General features: G+C 59.9%; 1 non-coding gene across 1 annotated transcript; it reads left to right on the forward strand.

The window, feature by feature from the left end:
- The first annotated feature begins 7,142 nt into the window (after positions 1-7,142).
- On the forward strand, positions 7,143-8,957 carry LOC142791278 (small subunit ribosomal RNA). The gene has a single exon (XR_012890128.1). It is a non-coding gene; the product is annotated as a small subunit ribosomal RNA (ribosomal RNA).
- The last annotated feature ends 1,043 nt before the right edge of the window (positions 8,958-10,000 follow it).

A 10,000-nucleotide genomic window follows, 5' to 3' on the forward strand; every position in this document is an offset into this window, starting at 1 on the left:
AGGTCTGTTTGCCCCGGTGGTTCCACCGCCAGGCTTAAGCGCGAACTTTTTTTGTTTGTTTTCTTTTGATTAAGCGCAAGCTTTTTTCTTTGTTTTCTTTTGATTAAGCGCGGGCTTTTTTCTTTGTTTTTTTTGCATTCGCCCCGGCAGACGCGGTTTTTGCGCCGCCCCGGCTGACGCGGTTTTTGCCGCCCCGGCTGACGCAGTTCGGACTTAGCACTTTTCGGCTGTGCCTGGCTGGCGGCCCACTCACTCGATCGCCATGTCTGTTTGCCACAGTTTTCCCGGTGGTGCCGCACCCGGGCTCGCCCCGGCTGACGCAGTTTTCGCGCCGCCCCGGCTGACGCGGTTTCGTGCCGCCCCGGCAGACGCGGTTTTCGCGCCGCCCCGGCTGACGCGGTTTCGTGCCGCCCCGGCAGACGCGGTTTTTTGCCGCCCCGGCTGACGCAGTTCGGACTTGGCACTTTTTGGCTGAGCCTTGCTGGCGGCCCACTCACTCGATCGCCATGTCTGTTTGCCACAGTTTTCCCGGTGGTGCCGCACCCGGGCTCGCCCCGGCAGACGCGTTTTTTTTTTCTTTCGCCCCGGCTGACGCAGTTTTCGCGCCGCCCCGGCAGACGCGGTTTTCGCGCCGCCCCGGCAGACGCGGTTTTTTGCGCCGCCCCGGCTGACGCGGTTTTTTGCCGCCCCGGCTGACGCAGTTCGGACTTGGCACTTTTTGGCTGAGCCTGGCTGGCGGCCCACTCACTCGATCGCCATGTCTGTTTGCCACAGTTTTCCCGGTGGTGCCGCACCCGGGCTCGCCCCGGCTGACGCAGTTTTCGCGCCGCCCCGGCTGACGCGGTTTCGTGCCGCCCCGGCAGACGCGGTTTTTTGCGCCGCCCCGGCTGACGCGGTTTTTTGCCGCCCCGGCTGACACGGTTCGGACTTTGCACTTTTCGGCTGTGCCTGGCTGGCGGCCCACTCACTCGATCGCCATGTCTGTTTGCCACAGTTTTCCCGGTGGTGCCGCACCCGGGCTCGCCCCGGCAGACGCGTTTTTTTTTTTTTTTCTTTCGCCCCGGCTGACGCAGTTTTCGCGCCGCCCCGGCTGACGCGGTTTCGTGCCGCCCCGGCAGACGCGGTTTTTTGCGCCGCCCCGGCTGACGTGGTTTTTGCCGCCCCGGCTGACGCAGTTCGGACTTTGCACTTTTTGGCTGAGCCTGGCTGGCGGCCCACTCACTCGATCGCCATGTCTGTTTGCCACAGTTTTCCCGGTGGTGCCGCACCCGGGCTCGCCCCGGCAGACGCGTTTTTTTTTTCTTTCGCCCCGGCTGACGTGGTTCCCCCCCCCCCCCTCCGTCTTTCTTTTTGTTTTTTTTTTCGCCGCGGCTGAAGTGGATTTTTCGGTGCCTCGACGCCCCGGTAGTCGCGGTTTTTCCGTTTCCGCACGGCCCCGGCTGACGCTGCTCGGTCACAGTCGCCTTTTGTGGTGATTGCAGACTTCTTGAGCGCGGGTGTTTTTTTTTTTGTTGTTGTTGTTGTTTTATTACGCATTCGCTCCAGCAGACGCTGTTTAGACTTTTTGTTTCCTCTTTTATCCTGCGACGAGGTGACGAGGTTTATTCGGTGCCCCGCCGCCCCGGCTGAAGTGATTTTTCCTGTCCCGTGCCGCCCCGGCTGACGCGGTTGGGACTTCGCGTTTGTTCGGCCGCCACGGGTTTTGGCGCACTCGCTCGGTTGCTTGTTGTTGCCACTTGTTGCGAACCCAGGTTTCTTGAGCGAGCGCGGGCGTTTTTTCTTCCTTTCTTTCTTTGTTCTATGTGTTAGCGAATCGGCCTTTAATATCACACGAGGACTCACAACCAACAATTTTCAGTTTGAAGTGTAAAAAATCTGCAGGTGTTGACGTAACTGACTTGCCCCGTACCCTTGAGTACATCCATGAAGTTCTCGTAGTACTACTAAATCGCATTATTCCAAGTGGAGAAATTCCCATAAACTTGCAAACCTCTACACGAAAATCGGTGCGCGTGATAAAGTTGAAAATTATCGTCCGATATCAAATGTGCCTTCTATAACACAAATTCTAGGAAAAAAAAAAAAAAAACACTTGTTCGCCGTTTTCTGCGCCGTGACTGGCAGCACTCCGGCGAAGCGAAACGGGGTCGATTCGAGCACGATATCGGCGTCTTTCGACGTGCTCGCCGGCGACCGTCGCACGAGTACGTCGCACGAGCGCGTCTGCCGGGGCGCCGTTTGCGAAGCCGACGCAAAAGTGGGAACCGCCGCTCGGATGATCGCCGCTTTCGGCAGAGTGAGTGTTGGCACTCCGGGGAAGCGAAACAGCGTGAATGCGCCCACGAAATCGGCGTATTTTGAAGTGCCCGCCGGCGACCGTCGCACGAGTACGGTAAACCGCGTCAGCCGGGGCGTAGTTCGGGACGCCGACGAAAAAGTGGGAAGCGCAACTCGGATCTTCGCCGTTTTTGCAGGAGTGAGTGGCGGCCCTCCTGCGAGACCAAGAAGCATCGATTCGTGCACGAATTCGGCGCCTTTCGACGTGATCGCCGGCGACCGTCGCTCGAGTAGGGCAAACCGCGTCTGCCGGGGCGGGCTTCGGGACGCCGATGCGAAAGTGGGAAACGCTGCTCGGATGTTCGCCGTTTTTGGCCGAGTGAGTGCTGGCACTCGGGCGAAGCCAAACGGGGCCGATTACGGCACGATATCGGCGTCTTTCGACGTGCCCGCCGGCGACCGTCGCACGAGTACGGTAAACCGCGTCAGCCCGGGCGGAGTTCGGGACGCCGATGCGAAAGTGGAGAACGCCGCTCGGATCTTCGCCGTTTTTGGAGGAGTGAGTGGCGGCACTCCGGAGAAGCCAAGGAGCGCCAATTAGCGCACGATATCGGCGTCTTTCGACGCGCTCGCCGGCGACCGTCGCACGAGTAGGGCAAACCGCGTCTGCCGGGGCGGGGTTTACGACGCCGACGCAAAAGTGGGAACCGCCGCTCGGATGTTGGCCGTTTTTGGCAGAGTGAGTGCTGGCACTCCGGCGACGCGAAAGAGCGCGAATGCGCCCACGAAAGTGGCGTATTTGGACGTGCGTGACGGCGACCGCTGCAGGAGTACGAAAAACCACGTCAGCCGGGGCGAGCGACACACGGCGGTCTGGGTGCTTATCGCTGCTATTATAGGGGCACCCCGGCAGACGCAGAAAAAAAAAAAAAAATTTTCGACCTTCTTTTTTGCTGGTCGAGCTCGGGTAACCCAGGTCGCAATGGGAGCCGCGCACGAAAGCGGCGTCGCGAGACGCGTTCGCGGTCGCTAGTCGCACGAGCTCGGCAACCGCGTCAGCCGGCGCGGAGTTCGGGATGCCGACGGCTAAGTGGGTACCGCTGCTCGGATGTTCGCCGTTTTTGGCCGAGTGAGTGCTGGCACTCCGGTGAAGCCAAGGAGCGCCAATTCGTGCACGATATCGGCGTCTTTCGACGTGCCCGCCGGCCACCGCCGCACGAGTACGGCAAACCGCGTCTGCCGGGGCGGGGTTCGCGACGCGTACGCAATAGTGAGAACCGTCGCTCGGATGTTCGTCGTCTTTGGCCGAGCGAGTGCTGGCACTCCGGCGAAGCGAAACGGGGCCGATTCGGGCACGATATCGGCGTATTTCGACGTGCTCGCCGGCGACCGTCGCACGAGTACGGCAAAGCGCGTCTGCCGGGGCGAGGTTTGCGACGCCGACGAAAAAGTGGGAAGCGCCGCTCGGATCTTCGCCGTTTTTGCAGGAGTGAGTGGCGGCCCTCCTGCGAGACCAAGAAGCATCGACTCGCGCACGATATCGGTGTCTTTCGACGTGCCCGCCGGCCACCGCCGCACGAGTACGGCAAACCGCGTATGCCGGGGCGGGGTTGGCGACGCCGACGCAAAAGTGGGAACCGCCACTAGGATGTTCGCCGTTTTTGGCAGAGTGAGTGCTGGCACTCCGGCGAAGCGAAAGAGCGCGAATGCGCCCACGAAAGTGGCGTGTTTGGACGTGCTTGACGACGACCACCGCAGGAAAACGAAAAACCACGTCAGCCGGGGCGAGCGACCCATGGCGGTCTGGGTGCTTATCGCTGCTATTATAGGGGCACCCCGGCAGACGCAAAAAAAAAAAAAAAATTTTTTTTCGACATTCTTTTTTGCTCGTCGACCTCGGGTGACCCAGGTCGCAGTGGGAGCCGCGCACGAAAGCGGCGTCGCGAGACGGCTTCGCGGTCGCTAGTCGCACGAGCTCGGCAACCGCGTCTGCCGGGGCGGAGTTCGGGACGCCGACGGCTAAGTGGGAACCGCCGCTCGGATGTTCGCCGTTTGTGGCCGAGTGAGTGCTGGCACTCCGGCGAAGCCAAACGGGGCCGATTCCGGCACGATATCGGCGTCTTTCTACGTGCTCGCCGGCGACCGTCGCACGAGTACGGCAAAGTGCGTCTGCCGGGGCGGGGTTTGCGACGCGTACGCAATAGTGAGAACCGTCGCTCGGATGTTCGTCGTCTTTCGCCGAGCCAGTGCTGGCAATCCGGCGAAGCCGAACGGAGCCGATTCGGGCACGATATCGGCGTCTTTCCACGTGCTCGCCGGCGACCGTCGCACGAGTACGGTAAACCGCGTCAGCCGGGGCGGAGTTCGGGACGCCGATGCGAAAGTGGGAAGCGCCGCTCGGATCTTCGCCGTTTTTGGAGGAGTCAGTGGCGGCACTCCGGTGAAGCCAAGGTGCGCCAATTCGCGCACGATATCGGCGTCTTTCGACGTGCCCGCCGGCCACCGTCGCACGAGTACGGCAAACCTCGTCTGCCGGGGCGGGGTTTGCGACGCCGACACAAAAGTGGGAACCGCCGCTCGGATGTTCGCCGTTTTTGGCAGAGTGAGTGCTGGCACTCCGGCGAAGCGAAAGAGCGCGAATGCGCCCACGAAAGTGGCGTGTTTGGACGTGCTTGACGACGACCACCGCAGGAAAACGAAAAACCACGTCAGCCGGGGCGAGCGACCCATGGCGGTCTGGGTGCTTATCGCTGCTATTATAGGGGCACCCCGGCAGACGCAAAAAAAAAAAAAAAATTTTTTTTCGACATTCTTTTTTGCTCGTCGACCTCGGGTGACCCAGGTCGCAGTGGGAGCCGCGCACGAAAGCGGCGTCGCGAGACGGCTTCGCGGTCGCTAGTCGCACGAGCTCGGCAACCGCGTCTGCCGGGGCGGAGTTCGGGACGCCGACGGCTAAGTGGGAACCGCCGCTCGGATGTTCGCCGTTTGTGGCCGAGTGAGTGCTGGCACTCCGGCGAAGCCAAACGGGGCCGATTCCGGCACGATATCGGCGTCTTTCTACGTGCTCGCCGGCGACCGTCGCACGAGTACGGCAAAGTGCGTCTGCCGGGGCGGGGTTTGCGACGCGTACGCAATAGTGAGAACCGTCGCTCGGATGTTCGTCGTCTTTCGCCGAGCCAGTGCTGGCACTCCGGCGAAGCCGAACGGAGCCGATTCGGGCACGATATCGGCGTCTTTCCACGTGCTCGCCGGCGACCGTCGCACGAGTACGGTAAACCGCGTCAGCCGGGGCGGAGTTCGGGACGCCGATGCGAAAGTGGGAAGCGCCGCTCGGATCTTCGCCGTTTTTGGAGGAGTCAGTGGCGGCACTCCGGTGAAGCCAAGGTGCGCCAATTCGCGCACGATATCGGCGTCTTTCGACGTGCCCGCCGGCCACCGTCGCACGAGTACGGCAAACCTCGTCTGCCGGGGCGGGGTTTGCGACGCCGACGCAAAAGTGGGAACCGCCGCTCGGATGTTCGCCGTTTTTGGCAGAGTGAGTGCTGGCACTCCGGCGAAGCGAAAGAGCGTGAATGCGCCCACGAAAGTAGCGTATTTGGACGTGCTTGACGGCGACCGCCGCAGGAGTACGAAAAACCACGTCAGCCGGGGCGAGCGACCCACGGCGGTCTGGGTGCTTATCGCTGCTATTATAGGGGCACCCCGGCAGACGCAGAAAGAAAAAAAAAAATGGGGACATGGCGTGCGTCACCGTGCGGCTTCGCAGCGTTGCCGAAGTCGCCGAGCCCTTCGACTGAGCCGAACGGCGGACAGGGAACGTTGGTCGGCCGTTCTAACCTGTCGGTGCCACGCCGAGACGTCGTTAAGGAAAACCGCGTCGTGGGCCTCTACGACGCCGTCGAGTCGTTGTACGTTTGGTGTCCAGCGTGTCGGCGGCGAGTAGCGGACACGTCGTTCACGACTTCGGTCTTTCGCAGTCGACGCGAACTTGCGGAGAGTCGTGGTGCCTCACGTTTTCGGCAGAAACCGCGGCGGAATTTTCCCGTGCGTGCGCGCACGACCTCGGTGCTGTGCCGTCAGCGTAGTGTTGCACAAACTCGTGGCCTACCCAAGGTGCGGTACGTTTGCGGCCGTATCCTCGGTGGGAATTTCGTGAGTAGGGTCGCAAATTCTACGACCTCGGCGGGTTTGAGAGCGACGTAGACTTGTGGCACGCTCAACATGCCACACGTTTCGGGGCACACCCGCGGTGAAATTTTCTCGAGTACGCTCGTATTAGGGCCCAAGGAGGTCTGGGTACTTATCGCTGCTATTATGTGGGGGTTCTCGTGAGCGGCGTACGCGAAAGCGACCGGGTGTCTGATATGCGGCGGGCTTCGGCCTCGTCAAGCGTGTCCTCGGGTCTGCTCCAGGGGAATCCACGGCAGTCGTCTGCAGCCTCATCCGCTTGATGCGTTAGGGGCTGGTTGTCGGACGGTGCCGTTTTACCACGATATCGAGGTGTGTTCCGTGTCGTCCTCGGGCGATTCAGATGCGAAAGCGCCGAAGACGCGGGCGTGACCCGTCGTCTGGCGGCTTTGCAGTCTCGGCTCCGTTGCTAGTTCCGGCCGGTCCACCGACAGTGCAGCGGGCTTGGGCAACCCGCACGGCGCGACCGAGTCGATGCAACGAAAAAGAGCGAGCATGAACGTGCTTCTTGCCGCACGGCTCCCACTCGTCTTTCGGGAAGGTTGTGCCGTAGCGAGCTCGAACGCCGTCATCTCGGAGTGCAAAATAAGCGTGTTGGGGCGCCTGAAGGTGGCCTCCGCCGCACACAGACTGCGTCCGGCCCGCCGAGGGCGAGGACGGACGCGCAGTCGAACGATTACCTGGTTGATCCTGCCAGTAATCATATGCTTGTCTCAAAGATTAAGCCATGCATGTCTAAGTACATGCCGAAATAAGGCGAAACCGCGAATGGCTCATTAAATCAGTTATGGTTCCTTAGATCGTTTCTTCCTACTTGGATAACTGTGGCAATTCTAGAGCTAATACATGCAGTGAGCCTGGAGCCCTTTGGGTAACGGGTGCTTTTATTAGACCAAGATCGATCGGGTTTCGGCCCGTATTGTGTGGTGACTCTGGATAACTTTGTGCTGATCGCATGGCCACGAGCCGGCGACGTTTCTTTCAAGTGTCTGCCTTATCAACTTTCGATGGTAGGTTACTTGCTTACCATGGTTGTTACGGGTAACGGAGAATCAGGGTTCGATTCCGGAGAGGGAGCCTGAGAAACGGCTACCACATCCAAGGAAGGCAGCAGGCGCGCAAATTACCCACTCCCGGCACGGGGAGGTAGTGACGAAAAATAACAATACGGGACTCTTTTGAGGCCCCGTAATTGAAATGAGTACACTCTAAATCCTTTAACGAGGATCAATTGGAGGGCAAGTCTGGTGCCAGCAGCCGCGGTAATTCCAGCTCCAATAGCGTATACTAAAGCTGCTGCGGTTAAAAAGCTCGTAGTTGGATCTCAGTTCCAGACGAGTAGTGCATCTACCCGATGCGACGGCTCGGACTGAACATCATGCCGGTTCTTTCTTGGTGCACTTCATTGTGTGCCTCGAGATGGCCGGTGCTTTTACTTTGAAAAAATTAGAGTGCTCAACGCAGGCGAGTCGCCTGAATAAACTTGCATGGAATAATAGAACAAGACCTCGTTTCTGTTCTGTTGGTTTTTGGAATACGAGGTAATGATTAAGAGGGACGGACGGGGGCATTCGTATTGCGGCGCTAGAGGTGAAATTCTTGGACCGTCGCAAGACGAACTACTGCGAAAGCATTTGCCAAGAATGTTTTCATTGATCAAGAACGAAAGTCAGAGGTTCGAAGGCGATCAGATACCGCCCTAGTTCTGACCATAAACGATGCCAACCAGCGATCCGCCTGAGTTACTCAAATGACTCGGCGGGCAGCTTCCGGGAAACCAAAGTATTTGGGTTCCGGGGGAAGTATGGTTGCAAAGCTGAAACTTAAAGGAATTGACGGAAGGGCACCACCAGGAGTGGAGCCTGCGGCTTAATTTGACTCAACACGGGAAAACTTACCCGGCCCGGACACTGGGAGGATTGACAGATTGAGAGCTCTTTCTTGATTCGGTGGATGGTGGTGCATGGCCGTTCTTAGTTGGTGGAGCGATTTGTCTGGTTAATTCCGATAACGAACGAGACTCTAGCCTATTAAATAGGTGCGGGGTTCCCAGCACCTTACAACCTTCTTAGAGGGACAAGCGGCTCCTAGCCGCACGAAACAGAGCAATAACAGGTCTGTGATGCCCTTAGATGTCCGGGGCCGCACGCGCGCTACACTGAAGGAAGCAGCGTGTCTTTATCCCTGTCTGAAAAGACTGGGTAACCCGTGGAACTTCTTTCGTGATTGGGATAGGGGCTTGCAATTGTTCCCCTTGAACGAGGAATTCCCAGTAAGCGCGAGTCATAAGCTCGCGTTGATTACGTCCCTGCCCTTTGTACACACCGCCCGTCGCTACTACCGATTGAATGATTTAGTGAGGTCTTCGGACCGATGTCCGGCGCGGCCTTTCGGTTGCGCCGGTCTGTTGGAAAGATGACCAAACTTGATCATTTAGAGGAAGTAAAAGTCGTAACAAGGTTTCCGTAGGTGAACCTGCGGAAGGATCATTAACGGATTGTGAAGGGTGAGCGCCTCAGCTGCGTCTGCGCCCGACACTTTCTGCCGCTGACCCCGTTTGGACGCGGGGTCGGCTTTTCCCCACGGGGCTGCCTGAATGTGGAGCGGCACCCCGTGACAAATTGTTGCGCCCAGCGGACGCCAACACCGCGACCTTGGACGGTCGGCCAGGTGGCGGACGCGGGTACAAACGGCGCAACGCACTCATAGGTCGGCTTTCGACCCGCCACTGCACCGTGGCTCGAAGCGCTCGAAATGCGCGACCCGACCGCTGCGGGACCGCCTAGTACTGTAAACAGGAGCGGCGGAGCGCGAACGGCGAGTCGTGGTTACGTCGGTAGAAGGCGAGGCTGCGCGTTCCCGAAACGCCAGCCGAGTGCCCTCCCGACCGTTCGAGCGTGCAAGAACGAGACCCGACAATCGCGCGGCGACTGCCAAGTACGAGAGGAACGGCACAAGCGTCGGCGGTCGGTCAAGGAACTGGCGATGTGACGGGTCCGCTGTGCACCAGTGCATACCGTCCCGCCGTCCGCGGCAAGCGCCTCCGCGTCCTCGGGTGACGGAGGCTGCCGGTCGGTTCTTGCAGGCGAGGGATCTCGCTGGCACCGGTTCGCGTTGACGCGCGGCCGGTCATGGCACGGCGATGCGACGGCCGAGGTGCGCAGTACTCGATGGAGGAACCGCACGCTCCGATGACCGTCCCGCCCTCCGCGGCGTATGCGTACCGACCGTAATGGTTGCAGCAGCGCCGGCCGGCTTTTGAATTCGCCACACGAAACACGGTGCGAGATCGCGGTTAGGGGAGCGTCGACGTTGCCAGGCGTTTTGCTTGCTGCCGAGGGAAAGGCGGCACGGCCACGTCGCGCTCGTCGCGATTAGCGGGTCTGCGCGCTTTGGGAAGGTGCCGCAACGACTTGCCGAAAGAGGAAGCACGGAAGAACGAGGGACTTGGACGTCCCGACAATTGAACGCACTTGCGGCCAGGCCCTTGCTGGCTTCGTTCTTCCGCCTCGAGTAGGCTCGTACGCGGCTCCGG

This window comes from Rhipicephalus microplus, unplaced genomic scaffold, assembly GCF_043290135.1.
Source record: "Rhipicephalus microplus isolate Deutch F79 unplaced genomic scaffold, USDA_Rmic scaffold_156, whole genome shotgun sequence".
In the NCBI taxonomy this organism is placed as follows: domain Eukaryota; kingdom Metazoa; phylum Arthropoda; class Arachnida; order Ixodida; family Ixodidae; genus Rhipicephalus; species Rhipicephalus microplus.